Genomic DNA, 17,620 nt, shown 5'->3' with positions numbered 1-17,620 from the left:
GCCGCCCGCTGTGATAGGCTATCAGAGCACTGCTGCGGCGGTTTGGATGGCCCGGGCAGGTCTGTCTGCGCGACATCTGAGTGTGGCCCGCCGCCGTCGCCGCACATCACTGGAACCCAGCCGGTCAGTGGACTCCGCTCTTGTCCCTGGCCCACTCGCTGGGACCCGGCCGGTCAGTGGACTCCGCTCTTGTCCCTGGTACCGTGTCCCATCACGCGGCTGAGGTGCCCGAAACGTCGGGGGGCGCCTGGGTGAATCAGACAGCGCTTTACAGTGCCCGAGTTGAGTCAGACGACTCCGAAGCCCCTACGAGGAGACGAACGCCACCTGTGGCGGCCGAGGTGAGTCATACGGCGCCTGCCGGTGCAGCCTTCGTCGACGCCGGCCGTTTCCGGCGCTGCCGGTGGCCCCACGCGCTCGTTAATCCCGACGGAATGTGACACGGCTCAGCGCACCATTGTGCGCGCGCGTTTCCAAGAGAGAGCACCCATTTGCTGGGAAGGCTGTGGAGTGCGGATGGCGGCCCCTCAGTGCGGAGTACGCGTGGCTTCGAGTCATCCGTGGTATGAGTCATAAGGGCGGCTACCGATCCCCGTGTTGTGGCGCGAGGGGTCGCGCTTGTGTGATGACAGCCAGCGAGGCCAGAACTCCGCCGGGGCTCCAGCCGCTGAGTTAGTCACGCCGTATTGCCTGTCCGTGCTTCGCGCGGAATCTGAAGTCATTGCATTACGGGCCTTGCTAAGCGTACGCTATGCTGGTCTATCCCAGCTGACTCCCCTGGTCTTCAGCGCGTGGTCGGTTAGGCTGCCCTCGACGCTCCCCTCCCCGTCCCGTCGTCCAGCCCTGAAAACTCTCGGAAGACAAGTGTGTCGATCCGAGGGCCGGTGGGCGGGCTGCGGTTTCTGTGCTGGCGATCGGCGGCCGCCGGGCCCGAGCCGGGGCCACTTCTCGGTGCGCGCCTTACCGGGAGCCCGCCGGATCGGACAGAGGCGGTGCTACTCCTCGCGTCGGGTGCGCCAGGCGTGAAATGGCCGGCCCAGTGCGTCCGGTCCGCCCATTCAGATCGCATCCGAGCAGTAAATTACCTGTCACGCCGGGTGCCATGGGCTACAGCGGCCGCCGCCAGCTGATGTGATACGACGCTTATTGGCTGTGTATGGACGAGCCTCCTGGGCGTCCCGTGTCGAGACCAGGAACTTGCGCACCCCTGCACACGTCGGACAGCGGCATTTGAAAGCTGCCGAAAAAAATTGCTTTAGAGTTTAATGTACAGACGTGCGGCATACTGTTGGGATTCATAAGGTGCCTATCACCTTTATTCACTAGGAGTTTGTATTTCATGGTACAGGTAACGGCTTCTTAGTGTTCTCTACAATATCTGGCCAGGATAAAGTTCGATCGTGTTTTGGTCCGTCCGTGGGGGTTCAAACTGACCCACTCCCGAAGGTTTTTCCGGAATGGTTTCCGAACGGCACGGTGTAGCTGCGCCAGATTTTGCATAGCTGTAGACAATTGAATAGCGGATCGCTTGGCATACAAAAAATTAGATAAACCTTGTAAGGTCGCGGACCTATGGCAGGTCAAAGTCAGGCCGTGATTTCAGCGAAGACAATTTCTAGAGAATAGTTCAATCTGATGCAACAACGGAGTGTTAGACGACGCCATACATCTCTGAGATGCTTTCTTAGGCAAAACAAAAATTGAATGAGCAAATTACGTTGACCTAACGTCAGATATAAAGGTCAGACCGAGGTCAGAACCAACCTGTTTTATTACTCTAGGACTTGCTGTAGGGATCAGCATTTTGTTTCTGGTGCTCGTTTCGAATTTATTGATAGCAGGAACCGCACCATGCATCTTCCGTGAACTTCTTAGGGGTCAGAATAAGTCATTGAGCAAAAATGACGCAGGTCAATATTTTGTTTTTATAAATATACTACCTCGTAATATTTGCCAGTTATTCAAATGCAAAACTCAATGCAATCTTGCATTAATCTGGGAACCTTCAACAGGTCAAACAAGGTCACTGACACTAAATGAGCGTGAGGCCTTTTGCTTAAAACATTTATTTAAGTACTGGGGCACCTTGGAGACCAACCTGGAATTTGACCTTATTTGATCTTATCTGACCCAAGGGTCATGACCTAGGAACCTTATACTTTGACCTAAGTGAGTTCACGTACAGGTCAATACACCCTGTAAATTTAGTGTCTAGCTCTCTTAGTTCCTGAGATCTCAGGCGGGTCAAATTGACCCCCCCCCCCCTCTCGCCCCACCCGAGCGAAAGGTACCCAGCCGACCACTTGGGTGCGTGTTAAATTATGGCTCATAGCCTTTTAAAGGAAAGCTTCTTATTTCGACAGTCGCAGCATATCGGGGTGTTCGCACGGCAGCTTAGTGGACTGAGCAAGATAGAGTTGATATTAAAAGCGAAGCGATCAGACAACTGCACCACGTCAGTGACAGCCTTTCCAGTCGACCAAGTCACGTACATCTCGGTCGCCAAACCCGTTGGGTATCACACCGCCGCGACCGCCTCAGTTCCGCCTGCCTCGGGGGGGCAGCAGTTGCTCGCGCAGCTTCGAGCGGATCGGAGCCTGCAGGCACGCGCGCCGAGCGTCGAATTTCGTCGGGCCTTTGTTGCCCGGCGACGTTGTGGTCCGTCATCGCTGCCCACGCAGCGCCGGCGAGTTTTTGTGGGCGGCTGGGCCGATTCTCTGTGCAGCGGGATTGATGGCCGAGGGCTGGCGGCTCTTCTGCGGGCTGACCGTCGCTGTCTCGTCGCTGGGCCGAGGGCGAGGCTGGTGGTGACCCCACGCCCAGCTGCACCCCCCGGCAGAAGAGCTTTCGACGCATGCCACTGCCATGACGATGAGAGTCGCAGCCTCCGACGCCGGTGGCCGCCATAGCAGCAGGGATGCCTCCCCCGCGCGCGGCGTTCGAGCTCGGGTTCTGCGCTGTGTGGCCCGGCGCGTCGCCGACGCCCCACACCCGCCGTACCCCGACGGGCTATCGCCGCGGCATCTCGTACGCGCTCTGCACTCCTGCGTGCAGCATGCACGCAACATCTTGATCGGTACGACGTGTTTACCAACACGTCGAGATACGCGTAATGGATCAGCGGGAGGGTCCTTTTGTGCGGGCGTGCCAGTGCGCGGCCGTGCAGGCGCCGAGCGGCCGCCCCCGCGCCGGGCGCGCGTGCCCCGCGTGATAAGCGCCCCCGCGACGTGAGTGGCGCGCTTTTTCTGACCCGCGCAGGTCTTTGTTAATGGCCACCATCCCGCCCGTGGTTTTAGGCCGTATGTTTATCAGCAAGTTAATGTGGTCATGCTTGCACGAGGCATGGAGAGTTTTGTTTCACTAGCCTGTGATGTCCGGAGATGATGAACCGACGGCTGAACACTTCTAGTGCGCCCAGTCCCGCGGTCTCCACCGCGGGGTGAGACGCTTCCGGCCGTCTCTCGACCACGGACGTACCCATCTGTCTTCTATTCGCCGGACGCGTGTAGCGGCGTTCCGTTCGGTGGGGCGGATCCAGCTGTTTCGTCTCCTGCACAGGTGTTGTGCTCCGCTGTGCTGTCTTGTTTCCCCTTGGCCACGCTTTGACGTGGCTTGCCGGTGTCGTCCTTTTGACCTGGCTTGCCGGTGTCGTCCTTTGACGTGGCTTGCCGGTGTCGTCCTTTGACGTGGCTTGCCGGTGTCGGCCTTCCATTTCGACGTTTTCGGTCCCATATCTCGTCGCGCGTTAGTCATGTTTCGTCGCGCGTTAGTTATCTTGTTCTGCATTCGGTCCCATGTTTCGTCGCGCGTTAGTTATGTTTCATCGCGCGTTAGTTATGTTTCGTCGCGCGTTAGTCATGTTTCATCGCGCGTTAGTTATCTTGTTCTGCATTCGGTCCCATGTTTCGTCGCGCGTTAGTTATGTTTCATCGCGCGTTAGTTATCTTGTTCTGCATTCGGTCCCATGTTTCGTCGCGCGTTAGTTATGTTTCATCGCGCGTTAGTTATCTTGTTCTGCATTCGGTCCCATATCTCGTCGCGCGTTAGTCATGTTTCATCGCGCGTTAGTTATCTTGTTCTGCATTCGGTCCCATGTTTCGTCGCGCGTTAGTCATGTTTCATCGCGCGTTAGTTATCTTGTTCTGCATTCGGTCCCATGGTTTCGTCGCGCGTTAGTTATGTTTCATCGCGCGTTAGTTATCTTGTTCTGCAGATCGCACCCTGCTGCACAGAGTTTTTTTTCTGCCATGCAAGTTAGTCACACTTGGTTATCAGCTCTGTAGGTGTGTATTACTGCGATCCTGTCTTCTGAGTTGGACTTTTCTATTCAGCTATGTTTTGTCGCTGAGAAGTCCATGCTACTTACATCCATTTCATGAGTGTCATTTTTCCGTCTAAGAAGCGACCTTAGCCACGTCCAATGAAGTAGTCCTTTTCACCTTCCTCTGTTGTATGGTCTTCACAAATTCGGGTATTCACCAATTTCAAGTAATGCACGAATCCGAACAAACTGTTCGCGAATAAGGCACGTTCGACGACAGCCGACAGGCCGGTGGTGAGGTCGCAACCAAACACAAACGCATACGAACAAACAGCAACTCTTGAAATGTTCACGAACTGGTGCCTTGATGTCTCGTCCAGAAGACACCCGAAGAGACTGTTGCTTGCCTCCTTCCGCATTCATGTCACAGAGCCATGAGTTCCACGCAACTGGGCCTATTCACACTTCCTGCGCTTCTCAGCTATCGGAACTGTTGTGCATGTCTAAATTTCACTTCAGCATGCGGCAATGTTGACTATCTGTTCTCTAACTGCTCGCGAACGGAGCTTGTCCGCGAACAGCTTACCGACCGGCAGCGAGGTCGCAAACGCTGCAAACGAACACAAACGGACGTTTTGGCGAACAGCCACCATTGAAAAGTTAGAGAGAATCTGCGTCCCTGATCTGAGTGAGGCTCGCGGTCTCCCTGTTCCCCTTCGATCGTGGCCCATCACCTTCCACGTTAATGGCGTGCTTTCCAAGGCCGGAAGCTCACACGGAGAGCGTTCATCGCCTCAGTCAGCAAAAATGAGCTCGGCTTAAGGTCCTTCCGACATTTCGTGCCCCTGGGGGAGAAGGGTTCACCTTGGTACCGTCATTAGCGTACATTTCAAAATGAAAACTAACCCGGGCACGGACCACTTTCAGAACCCGCCGGGCGCTGCGGGCGTGACGGATGAATGTTTAACGTCAAACGCCGGCAGGCGCAAAAGTTTTAATCGCCGGTAAACTCGCTGACGGCTCTGTGGAATGCGACAGCTCTGGTCTGCTCAGGGCCCCAGCTTTGCATTTATTGCTGCGAGTTAGTGAGTAGAGCTTAGAAGAAGCTTGATTTCCATCTATATTTGAAGACCCTATGATGAAACGTGCCTTGCATGCGTATGCTCATTGCAAGGAGGGGATAGTTAGTTCGGAAAAACTACGGTAGGTTTTCACAGCTCTGCCAATGGGCCATTCAAGGTCAGTCTATAATATATATATATAGATATAGATATAGATATAGATATATATATATATATATATATATATATATATATATATATATATATATATATACATATGTATATATATATATATATATATATATATATATATATATATATAGTGTCTAGATGCAGGAGTAGAATTCCTTTGCATTTGATGTCTATATCTGCTGAATCCCATCTGAACCCACATCCCAATTTCACCAGTTCGATGGCCTATGGAAAAAGCTATGTTGTGTCAACGTTTGCTTTTCCATTGTTTAGGGAAGTGTTCATCTTTTTTGAGAGATTAATTTGCCTTGACAAATATCCATTTTTGTGAAACCCAAGAACGCCGTACATTTTATTGGAAATGGCTCGAAGTGCCCTCAGTAATTTCTCAATGTCGGAACTTTTGGCCACAGATATCCGTACCTGAACAAGTTATCGCACCTACTGGCGTTCTTTGGACGCAGCCAAGCATCTTCCCATGTAAAATGGAATTAAAGCTGATGCGCAACACGCTTTAAGAAATGCATGCTTTCTTCCCAAAATAAATGAAAATCTAGGAGCTTTTTACGTCGACAATCTCAAGTTGTGGCATTTAGTATGTGAACAGCCAGGCACCTCCAATAAAGCTGCCAACTATTTGAAACTCGCACAACTGCGGCGTGCATTCCTTACCATGCCGAAACCCCCACACTTTTTTAAGGCGCAGACCGTTCTGAAATGGTTTTACTTGGAAGTCATGGAGATGCACTTACATTACTGCTATGCTAATATTAACCTGCTAATAATATGAACGTTGCAATACAATCAACTAAATGTGCTAATCAAGCGAAATACAGCGTGTTCTGGATTTATTAGATCTTCATACGACTTTATGTATGTAGCGGAATGCCAACTACTGGCTTCTCCTCATAAGTTATAGGTTTCGCAATGTGCAGAGTGCACGGTTATCCCCTCGATCGGAGCGGATTTGTCTCGAGTAAATTCCTCCTTCTCTTTGCTTCGCTGTGGACATTGAATACATCATCAATGACAGAGCAATGTCCGTTGATTGTTGAGAACTGAAGTGTTGGTGGACACGCATGCTCTCACAAACAGGGCTGCACCGGGAAGGTGAAGCGTCTTTGAGCAGTGTTGTAAATCGCGATGGGCTTTGACTGAAGCAGCAGTCGTGAATCAAATGCGAGGAAGATGGCCAGAAATGTGCTGGTTCCCAGAGACACCCAGAGATCCAAGCCAATCCTGGCAGGGCCGAGGTCCTGTCTCTCAGACGCAAGAGCCTCACGTAAAAGTAAGTCAACTCGTTTGTTTTTCCAGCTTGTATGCTCGCATCATTTCTAGGCGGAACAAAGGTGTGAGCGTACAGATAACCCTTGACTGGCCGCCTGGAGCTCCAGCTCAGGTCTCGCGTACCGGGCCGCCCGCGTGACCCTCCAGATGCCGCTCAGGCGCGCCCCGACCTCCCGTTTGCCGTGCGGCGCCGCCGCCCCCGACGACCGGCGGGTACAGCGTGAGTCCACTGACGGTCCCGGGACGGCGGGACAGCCTGAATCCCGTGAAGATGTCAGGGGGCGGCAGACCGCCAAATGCGCTCCGACAAGGGACGACGCCGCGACTGAACCCGCCGGCCGCCGCCGCTAATTGGCCCGAGCGTTGTCGCTGGTACGGGCCGCGTGTGGGAAACCCGTGTTATTGAGACCGACGGCGGAAAGCGCAGAACCCAACGAATTATTCAAGCAGAAGCTCAGCGGCGGAAATTATGTTATTGTTCCCTTGCTGTGGTGTGCGTGGGAGGGGGAGGTGGCAAACACCTTCCATCCTCTTGTCAAGAAAGCAAGGCTGAAAGAAGAGGGGCAAGTGTGGATGTACAACCCTGGCTACACATGACCTACTCCGAACCTACCGCAAGGTGGTTGTTTGCCGGATGGTTAGCCTGGTTCACAGCTCTTTTCACATCGCCGCACTCATCGGCTCGTGGCTTTCCACTTGTCAAGTGTTGGCATGTGACCTGCCACGGGCAACCGAGCTGTAGTATTTTCATCACTGAATACCAGTATGTTCACATGTGGACATTTCAATGCCACCTTTCACTAATTGTTGTGCAGAATTGGGTACATCGAATTAGTTCAGTTCTGGACTGCGGTCCACATACTACAATGCAACACACAGGGAGAGGTGCGCGCACAGTTTTCGATGATTATTTTCTCCTAAGATTGTGACTGGGCCTGAATCTCGTTCTGCCCTGGCGCGATAGCGGTTCGATACACACTTAACCTTCTCTTCCTGGTAATTGCTGGTCGACAGAATCCTCAGCATCGTCATTTATACTGCAGCCAGATTATGTGTGAGGTGCTGTAAAGAACGAACGACAGCGACCATGCATCAGTCAGCGCATTGCGGAGATTTCGCCGCAAACGTGTCCTCTACGCTCATTTTGTAGCAATGTTGGGCTTCCCATGGCGTGAATATACAAGAATAGCTGAATGCAAATCGGCCCAGTCATCTCGTGCCAAACTCCCACGTACCACCTATCAGTATGGCCGCTTCCATCACACTGTGAACAGAGCTGTCGTTTCCGCCTGATCGGAGCTGCTTTGGAGCTGCTGTAAGCTCTATATGGAATGGTGGTGTGCCCATGCAACCGGATCGTCATTTAACTCCCAGCCAAATTAAGAACGGAGAGCTAGCCGGAACGTGCAGCTATGATGATGTGGATGGCCGTTCTGTGATTCTCCTGGACTGGTCAGGTTACCGATCAACAGCAGAGTACGCTCTCTCTCTCTCTCTCTCTCTCTCTCTCTCTCTCTCTCTCTCCTCTCTCTCTCTCTCTCCTCTCTCTCTCTCTCTCTCTCTCTCTCCTCTCTCTCTCTCTCTCTCTCTCTCTTCTCTCTCTCTCTTCTCTCTCTCTCTCTCTCTCTCTGCTCTCTCTCTCTCTCTCTCTCTCTCTCTCTCTCTCTCTCTCTCTCTCTCTCTCTCTCTCTCTCTCTCTCTCTCTCTCTCTCTCTCTCTCTCTCTCTCTCTCTCTCTCTCTCTCTCTTCTCCTCTCTCTCTCTCTCTCTCTCTCTCTCTCTCTCTCTCTCTCTCTCTCTCTCTCTCTCTCTCTCTCTCTCTCTCTCTCTCTCTCTCTCTCTCCTCTCTCTCTCTCTCTCTCTCTCTCTCTCTCTCTCTCTCTCTCTCTCTCTTTCTTGATTTTAGGTGTGTCAGCTTGTCATCCTTCTCCGTCGAGCAGTGCTGCACGTTACTGATGTCCAATTAACAGGCTTGATTGCTTTAGGCCTCGTACACCCGGCTTCTTCTCCGGACCCAACATATCTCGGATGTTGCAGCCGCTGGGAAAGCATGCAGCGAAGCTCAACTATGACCTGCAAACATCATTTATCATGTCGTACACCGGCATTCTTTCTCGAAGCTCTGGGAAAACCATTTGCTATTTTTTAAAATTCGACAGCGCGCATTACAGACCGCAGGCCGGGGTCACACGACCACTGACGAGGTGTTCTCATCACTAAGACGTCATCGTGTGTCAACTGTTGAACACGTTCTACAACGTAGTGCACATTTAGCCACGGCTCCCTGACTAAAAAGCGTCAATGTGACCTTTCCGTTGCGACGCTGTGAAGGTAGGCATCAGCAATCATCAATGATTATCAAAGCTACTTGTCAATGATTGAGTATTCTGTCACCAGACTATCTCTTCAAACTATCTCCACCTGTCACCACAGCGCGACCAACACGCACCGATTTTCTAGACCTGCGCCTGACTGGGGTGAAGCCACCTCACGGACGCTCGAGGTGGCACGAGCGGCGCGTGTCGCTGGACGTGCCGTTCAGCTCCGCCTCGTGCGCCAGCCCCAGCCGAGCGGCCGGCAGGACGAGGGGCGCCGCGGCCGCCTCACGCCGCAGAGCCAGCGGCGCACCCGTCCTTCCCAGTCCCGGGGGGGGGGGGGGGCGGCCGCGGATGTAGCAAGTGCCGCCCCTCGTCCTTGTCTAGATGCATCACAAGCTACTCTCCTACAGCTACGACCCACGCGTGTTACAACGTGCAACGCTTGCTTCTTAACGCCACCATCAACGCCAAGAGCGCTACGCTCCCACCGGCCTTTGTCACTGCTTCCGTGTCATTGCCTTCGTGAGGCACCGGGCACACCTGTGAGCAGAGCTGTAGCCCGACAGCTGTACGGTGGCGACACGGCGGGTCCCCAGAACGGCCTCCAGCTCGTGCACCTGCTGCACGGGCCGACCGCGGTGGCACCTGCTACGCCTCGTTATCGCCGCCACCTTTCGCCCCGTATGTAAATGTGAAGCGCAGTAGTCTGGATGGACCGCGCTGAGTCACCTCGGCGCAGGCCCCTCCGGAGATGCAGAGGTGGCCATGCTAGTCAGAAGTGTTGCGCTGGTGCGGGCATGGCGTTTAGCCACGAGGACAAGGATCGCGGAAATGTTGCACCTCCCCATGTCTGTTCTGATGCACGAAGCAAGAATCCCTGTCAGGTTTGACAGAGAGGTTTGACAGGGACTTGTCAACCACCCCACAAATGTCAGCTGATGAGGCGCGGTATCGTATCAGGCAGAACCTCAAAGGCCAGGGTACACATTGCATGACAGCCTCTTTTGCGAAGGCGGTATCTGCTTACATGGTGGTCCCCGACGTGCCTTACAAGCATGGAATGCTCACTGCATGACCCACCTTTGTAAAAGCGCTTTCAATTCAAGCGGAGGGCTGCAACGCCATGCATTTTAACCACGCGTCATGCCGTGACTAGAGGCTTGGTGTGGCGTTGTCTCGTTTGTTTCCGGGCCAGCCCAGTCCAGCACTGCAGCACGGCGAGTGTTCTTCACTCGCAGCCGACCCTTCGGCTCCCGCGGGGGGGGGGACCCCGACCCCACCCAGCCCCGAGCCCTGCGACCCGGGCCGGGTCGTTTCGTCAGATCCCATCAGATTGAGCTCAGACTGCTTCAGGCAGCTGCTGTCGCTTATCAGCTGACCGGCTGTGGTTGACCCAGGCGAGCTAGATTTGTGCGGATGCGGCCCTCGTCAGCTCGCTGGCGGCCCACTGGTCGCGGTCCCGATCTCTGATGAGGGCGTGGCTACGGGCGGTGGCACGCAGCTCCCAAATGGTTTGTGGCCTGCAACCTATCGCATTCTTAGCATGCTTTAGTCCTCCGTATATGGCGTAGGAGATTACATCCCCATACTTGGCGCCGCCGTCCAATATTGTCAAAAGAGGTATGTGATGATCATCATAGAGGCCTGTGATGATCATCAGCCCTACCAAAAACGAGGCGCTGCTCGCGTAGTTCGGCCGAGGCTCGCCGTCGGGCCTCTGTTGCCTTGCTTGCAGGGATGCAAGGAAGATAATCGTTAGAAAGACAGTATACGATATGGCTCCTCTGGAATTCCCAGTCGTAACTCCGGTTAATGTGCGTGCTTTCAGCGCCGGCTGGTGTTGGCGCGGGTGTTTGTTCAGCATTGCCAGGGATGTGCGATAAAGTATCCGATTCGAAGTTAAACTGATGCGTGAATACGCCGGTCCCCGATGCGATTAGCATCGGCCTCCCGCCACGCAGCAGACAAATAATGGCGTTGCGAACGACGATTGCAGGTGAGCAAACATGCGAGGAGGCAGGTCTTCCGCATAAACAATCGCGCTACGTCCGTTTCGCAATGAATGGGATGCACGGGGCGGGGATACGTTTACGGTTTGCAGGCGACCGCAGCTCGTATTGAACCACCTCTCTGATATCGCAGCTGGGGCCTCCGCTGCGTACCAAGGAGATAGGCCGAGCCCGCGTGTGTCCGGCGCAGAGTTACGGCGCCCGGGCGGGCTGGACGTTGGCCGAGCGTCACCAGCAGCCGTATCATGCAGGCTCACCTAGGGTGTCAACGTCTGACACAGCTCGCTGTCAGTACAGTGTCTGGGCACAGCTCGTTGTCAGTAGTGTCTGACGCGGGCCCAGGATGCCCGCATGACCTCGCCATGGCTGTGGGGACGGCCGGCCCCCGCCCCCCCCCCCCCCCCCACACACATGGTCCCACGCCACGTCACGGTCACAGTCCCGGCCGGAGCATCGGCCGAATCACAATGGAGCCGGCTGAGGGCCGCCAAGCCTTCCGCGCCAACTTCGCAGCGCGGGTGCCTGCCACGCAAGCTCACGCATTTGCTATTATAGGTCTCACAGCGCGCGGCGGCGATGTACGGTTACTATCAGGAACGTTGAAGTGATGCATCGCGCCGCCGGCTGGTGGGAGCACACAAAGGGTAATGCACGGCTTACGCACTCGAAGGAGTGATTTATGCGGCAATTTCCACGTTTGCCCGGGGAGTCGGCCTGAGCGGTCCTGGTCCCGCGCACGCTGCGCTTCGGTTGTGTGGGAGCGCTTCGCTTGGGTGATCTTGTAGTGAGGCACTGGGGGTGCAGACACTGCGGATCGCTGATGACCGCGATCATGACATTTGTTGGCCAGTGATCTCTGATGGTACACTTTTATTTGCCAACTGCTGCATGTCCCACGTCGCACACTGTGTAGCGTTTGCTCACGGGTAATGCTCTTCAAAACCAGGGACTTACCGTGCAATAATGACATACCAGACTTGTGCTTGATTCGATTCAAATGCAGAACCGAATCAATATGAACGCCAGGGCTTCCCATGAATCCAGCTTAGGTGGACCCCTTGTCTACTGATATGATCCTGAATCAGATTTAATTCGATTATAGTGCTTTGTGCCAGATAAAGAAGCATTGAACCGACTAACCAGCAAGAAGTGCGCTTAGAAATTCCAAGATCTGAGTCTTGAAGGTTGCAGAAGATAGGTTATGCAGATATGTGCAAAGCATAATAATACACTTTAAGTGAGCACAACATTAGACACGTGTAAATATTTGGAATTCACTTGAAGAATGAAGCGCCAAGAGCTTGCACAAGTATTTAATGCTATGCTGAAAATTGTTGATCCCATGAATGTACGTAAAGTATTGGACGGGCGTTTGATGTTTCAGAGAACGCAATTATTTCCTTCACGTACAAAAACACAGACTGTTCTGCTTTTTTAAACTGGACTACTTGTGTAACTGGCTTTTCCTGTGGATTGCTTATTCCCTAAATAAACAATAAGTAAATGAACAGACCCCGAGAATAATGGGATAAACGCAACGTGGTGCATATCAGTTATAGATGTGCTAAAATGTTTACAACTCAGCAAGTGAATGTCACCAATATCTGAATTTCTGGTGAAGTTCGTATGTGTTTTTGTATTACATATAGGTGTTCACCCTGATACAAATCGTGTTAATTTATATTATCATTCAGACACATTTTGTGATTCGGAATAAAGAACAAGCACGTTTGTTTGAAATGTTGTTTTGGCTATTGAACTCCAGTCTATGACACACAACGTTCGTTTCAGGGGACGGTCGCAAGGTTGCCCTGAAAACCTTTGTTGGGAGCCCGCTTATCTACTCGGCAAGAACCCGTGTGACGTCATTTGGTGGCGGCAAGACCACTTGTGACGTCATTGCGCGGCTGTAAAACCACGTGTGACGTCATTTGGTGACAGCCTGACCCGGGCGCGCTGCGGTTGGTGCGCGGTGCAGTCCATGCCGAGCTTCGTCCACGGCACGCGACGCGCTCTGGAGCGGGAGCGGTGCCTTTGATCTGGCGTGTGACCCCTTCGGTGACCCGCACGGGGCGGTCGTGCTGTTCCACGGATGTGGTGACCTGCCCGTGCGAGGGGAGTCGGCATTTTGCGACGCGCGTGTCGGAGACATACCACCCAGCACACGCAAGCCTGAATATGCGCTGAATTGCGCGTACTTCGACCATCTTAGTTGTCGGTGAGTTCCACTATGCGCTCCCTCTCAAGTGCGTACCGGCATCCTGTGACACATTGCCTGGCTTACCGGACGTAGCCTTTCGATGACTAGATGGGTATATTTAGTCATGTTGTCGATTGCCCGGCTAGCGTGTAAACGGTCAATTTCAGACTGTTGATATGTATGTTGGACAGTTAATGTGCATTAGATGAATAGTGTGTGTTTGTGTGATTTACTTCTCGACCGAGCGTTCATTGGATGACTCGCGGAAGAGAACACATTGGAAGCCCCCCCCCCCCCCCCACCCACCCCTACAAAATTTGACTGCATTTTCAGATAATTTTGTGCATGTCTCGTGCATCACGCCTTTGCGCCCGCGCGTGCAAGTTCAGATTGTGTCATATGCTGCACATGTGCGCGTGTTCTTTTTATCGCTACATGCCTTCGATTCAGACGGTATTATTTTCCCGGGCTTTTGACTGGCAATGAGGCTGTTGGAGCTCCATTAAACGTGTAACTCCAATCTGGCGCCGGCGTAAATTCAGCTTCATGTTTCACAACGTGGGCGAATGATGCCGTTAAAGAAATGCCGGAAAGATTCAAGTACCCACGCACACATTACCCGAGAGATCCATTGCCGAAACGGAACTTGATCACGTGCTCAGCCACGTGGGCGGATTTAAACACGCGATCTCAGGTTAAGGCATCTGAGGGATGTGCGCAGCCTGTACCTGTTAAAGCGGCAGCGTTCAGTCGCACACCGTCCGTCTATAGGTTTCTCTATTTAAGGCCCCAGCTGAAAACGTAATAACTCAGGTTGTTGTCTGGGCCAAAAAGGAGGCGAGCCCACATAAATCGAGCCGATAACGATCCGGAGGATGACGCCTTCAGTTTGCTTCCCATAACATCCCTGCCTTTCAAGCTGTCTTTTCCATTTCAAGTTAGCTGTTTCCCCCTGTTAGTAGATGTGACACGTAACGAATGTTTGGGGACCTGATCGGCATCGCGCATTGCGCAATTAATTTTACTTATCGCCCTTGAAGGTATGCAATCGGACAAACAGGCTATTCATGACGTCACGCACAGTTGTCAGAACATTAGAATTGCTAGCAGTTTTTGGCGTACGATGGGAGCATCTCATGAAGGTAGGACAAGACCAGCACAACTCGCTGCTCGTATGATAGGCTGTACATGTATGCAAACTTATTGAATGATTGCCGAACTTTGCTTGGTCTGTATGTATTAACACGGAGGATACTAAAAGACAACAGAAGCTTGCACGCTCACAAGGCATTTCAGATTGCGTGCTTATATATCTTTTTGGCCATCTAAAACACCAAATAACCCTTGCAGGTCAAATTTTGACAGCTTCGTGCAATATCCGAACGTCTGGAAGGAAGGACAGTCGGATCTCTGCCTGTGATCCCTGTGCTGGTCATTTCAATGATGGCTCAGAGGACTTTTCATGTATGTCATGGAGGCGTCGGCATAGATCTGCGGTGACATGTTCCACGATGGTTGCTTGCTCCATAGATTGTGTGGAAATTATTACACGGTCATAACGTTGTCCTTAACCGAAAGGACCCATGGTGTGTCTGTGAAAGATTCGAATGATCTTAGGAATTCGCCTTTCAAAGCATGTTGCCTTGTATGTGGTTTACTCTCTCGACATCATTATCTGCAGCTCTTTATCTATGCAGACTATCCCATGTAGATGCTGTTGAAAATAGTCGTAGACTTTGTCTAGACATAAAGTGAAGAATTGGCGCGAAGAATTGCTTCGTTCGATCTTTGTGGATGGCAGGAGAAATGCGCTCGATCTGCCAAAGCGAATCGCCGGCATCCATCATTTCGGGCTGAGTCTTTCCAACAAACGTCGCTTATGCGCATCTTGCTCAGCATGTCCATGAATGCTCTGAGACGTCTAGAGGTTCGTACCATGCGTTGTCCCAAGAACGCTGCAGAACCAATAGCTCTTTTCGCTGAGCGAAGGGGAAAAAACTTCTGCCAGGCGGGGGCTAACCACCACGTGTCGGCCGCTACCCTCTCTCTCCCGTCCCGCGTTGGCCTCATTGCGTGGCGTGTCGAATTTAATCACTACGCTTCCACTCAGGTAACACGCCGCGAACGCCTATTTCCCTTTACGGCATCGTAAACGCCGGCTTCCCCGGCAGCCCAATCTGGAGAAGCTGCGCCACCGCCTCCCTGCACCCAAAGCATCACACCAGGGCCGTGTTCCACCACCAGACCACTGCCGGCGCGCTCCATGGCGCGTCGACATCCAAACACGTGGCCGCAGGTGCGCATTTGTTACCGTTCGCCAGCGGCGGGACACGAAGCGAAGATAGCGCACTCCCGCACCGCCACCGTCCCACTTCGACGCTCGAACGCGGCCGGCGGCGGCGCGTCCGGCGCCCATCCATCTCGCGGCGCCGCGCCGGAAGTGCCGCGCCTCGGCGCGCCGCGGCGCGCGCGTGTCCGCCGCCGGCGCGCGCGCCTTCTCCCGGCGTCGATCGGTCACCGCCGTCCCGTTCACGGATGGATGCCGGGCCAGGCGCATGGCTATACAGGCTCGGCCCGTTAATTGATGGCTCGGCATGACTTCGGGGCGCGGCCCGTCGGGTGACGCTTCCAGCGCGGCCTCGCCGGCGCCGCTTGTCGAACGACGCATCCTGCGCAAGTACATGGGTGTCGAATGACACATTGGGTACGGGTACGTGGGTGTGACTTGTCGAACACACCAGATACAGGTATCTGGGTGCGGCTTGTTGAATAACACGGCCGGTACATGTACTCGGGTGTGGTTTGTCGAACGGCACAGCAGGTACAAGTACACTGGGACAGTTTGCCTGGTTACTACTGCAGCCGGTACAAGGTGCACTGGGGCGGCTTGCCGAGTGACTTGCTGAGGATGCGAGGGATACTGGGCACACGGGTACACGAAACACTGGGGACACCAGGTACACGGGGGCGGCTTGCCGGCTGACACACCTGGAGCAGACACGCGGGAACGACTCGCCCAATGGCAGCTGGGTACATAGATAGGGGTGTGGCTTATGGAGTGGCATCCACGCAGGGCCCGCGGGCGTGCCCTGTCACTTGACGTCTCTGGGTCACAGGGCTGGCGAGCCGGTCAGCGGCAGTTGTCTGAAAACATGCCAAAGACCTGCTTGACCGACGTCGCATTGATTTATGAAGACCGCAGTAATTATCAGCTATGCACTGGCGTGTTGCTTTCCAAAAGTGGTTGGAGACGGAACAGTAATTTTTGTTTGGTCCATTCGCTCGACGCATCATAAAAGATATATGCTAATTTAAAGGCATAGAAATGGTTGGAGTCTTTGTTCTCAGAGTGGCATCAAGTAACTGCTTAGGCCGGCTGCCATTGGTGCGCAAACTGTGGATGTTACTGCTTTAGTTGGTGATCCTATTTGGGTGAGAAAGAGCGAAGCGAATCCAGAGCGCCGTCTTTGGGGTCAACGTCGGCTTGGGAAGGTGAAGTGAAACAGGTGTCCTGATTTTCGAAATCTCGTCGGATTTCAGTTTCCTTTTATCTCGAGGTGTGTTCCAAAACCAAGTTGCCAATCAAAAAGCGACATAGACCTTCTCAAAAACCCATAAGTGTGTCATTTTTGCCAGACTCTGGCCATCTTGGGGGTAGGACCTGGTCGGCGTCCCCCTCCCCCCCCCCTTCTCGGATCCACCTCGGTGGTGAAATGATATGCAATGAGTCAGAGGTGACAGTTACGGATGAGAGCAAAAGTCTCTCCGTTCCTTTTCCCTAATCTCTTTTTTCCCTGTCGTCTCACTCTCTCTCTCTCTCCTTCTCTCTCCCTCTCTCTCTACCCGCCCCCTCTCCATCCTCTCTTTCTCTCTCGAGCTCTTTGTTACGCTTTGCTCGTATGTCGCATAGGTCGCTCTGGATGACGCTGCTTCCTGTTCATTGTTAGACCCGCTCCTTTCCATTCACGCTTATCCAAGGCGAAACCTGATGAATGAAGTGTGCATTTCATATTTGGCTACATCTTGCATTTTCGTGCGTGTGTGTCATCAGGGATTTACCGCGCACTCAGCTGCTAAGGCCTTATGGCGTCGCCTACCTCTCACCCTGGCAGGAAGTGTGGGCACCGCGCGGAATCGCACCTCGCGTCTCTGGTTCCCCAGACGCGCAGCTTAACCACTACACACCTGTACCACAAATAAGCGTGGCTCGTGTGTGGAAACTTCCTTTCATTCTCGTAGAGTGTACCTTGATGAAATGTCCGCACGAAGAACTTCACGAAACACGTCTCGCCC

At 53.3% G+C, this 17,620-nt stretch overlaps 1 protein-coding gene across 1 annotated transcript in view; it reads left to right on the top strand.

Annotated features, from left to right (window-relative positions):
* Window positions 1-17,620, top strand: part of LOC119098431 (apoptosis-stimulating of p53 protein 1) — a 192,630-nt gene that overhangs the window by 53,351 nt on the left and 121,659 nt on the right. The window contains exon 3 of the mRNA XM_037221350.1: window positions 12,919-13,345. The gene's annotated coding sequence lies outside the window, so the exon portion shown is untranslated. The remainder of the gene's footprint in view (window positions 1-12,918; window positions 13,346-17,620) is intronic.

Source organism: Pollicipes pollicipes, unplaced genomic scaffold (genome assembly GCF_011947565.3).
Source record: "Pollicipes pollicipes isolate AB1234 unplaced genomic scaffold, Ppol_2.1 Scaffold_2555;HRSCAF=2994_pilon_pilon_pilon, whole genome shotgun sequence".
Taxonomy (NCBI): Eukaryota; Metazoa; Arthropoda; class Thecostraca; order Pollicipedomorpha; family Pollicipedidae; genus Pollicipes; species Pollicipes pollicipes.
The sequence above is the reverse complement of the archived record's forward strand: the minus strand, read 5'-3'. Positions and strand labels throughout refer to the sequence as shown.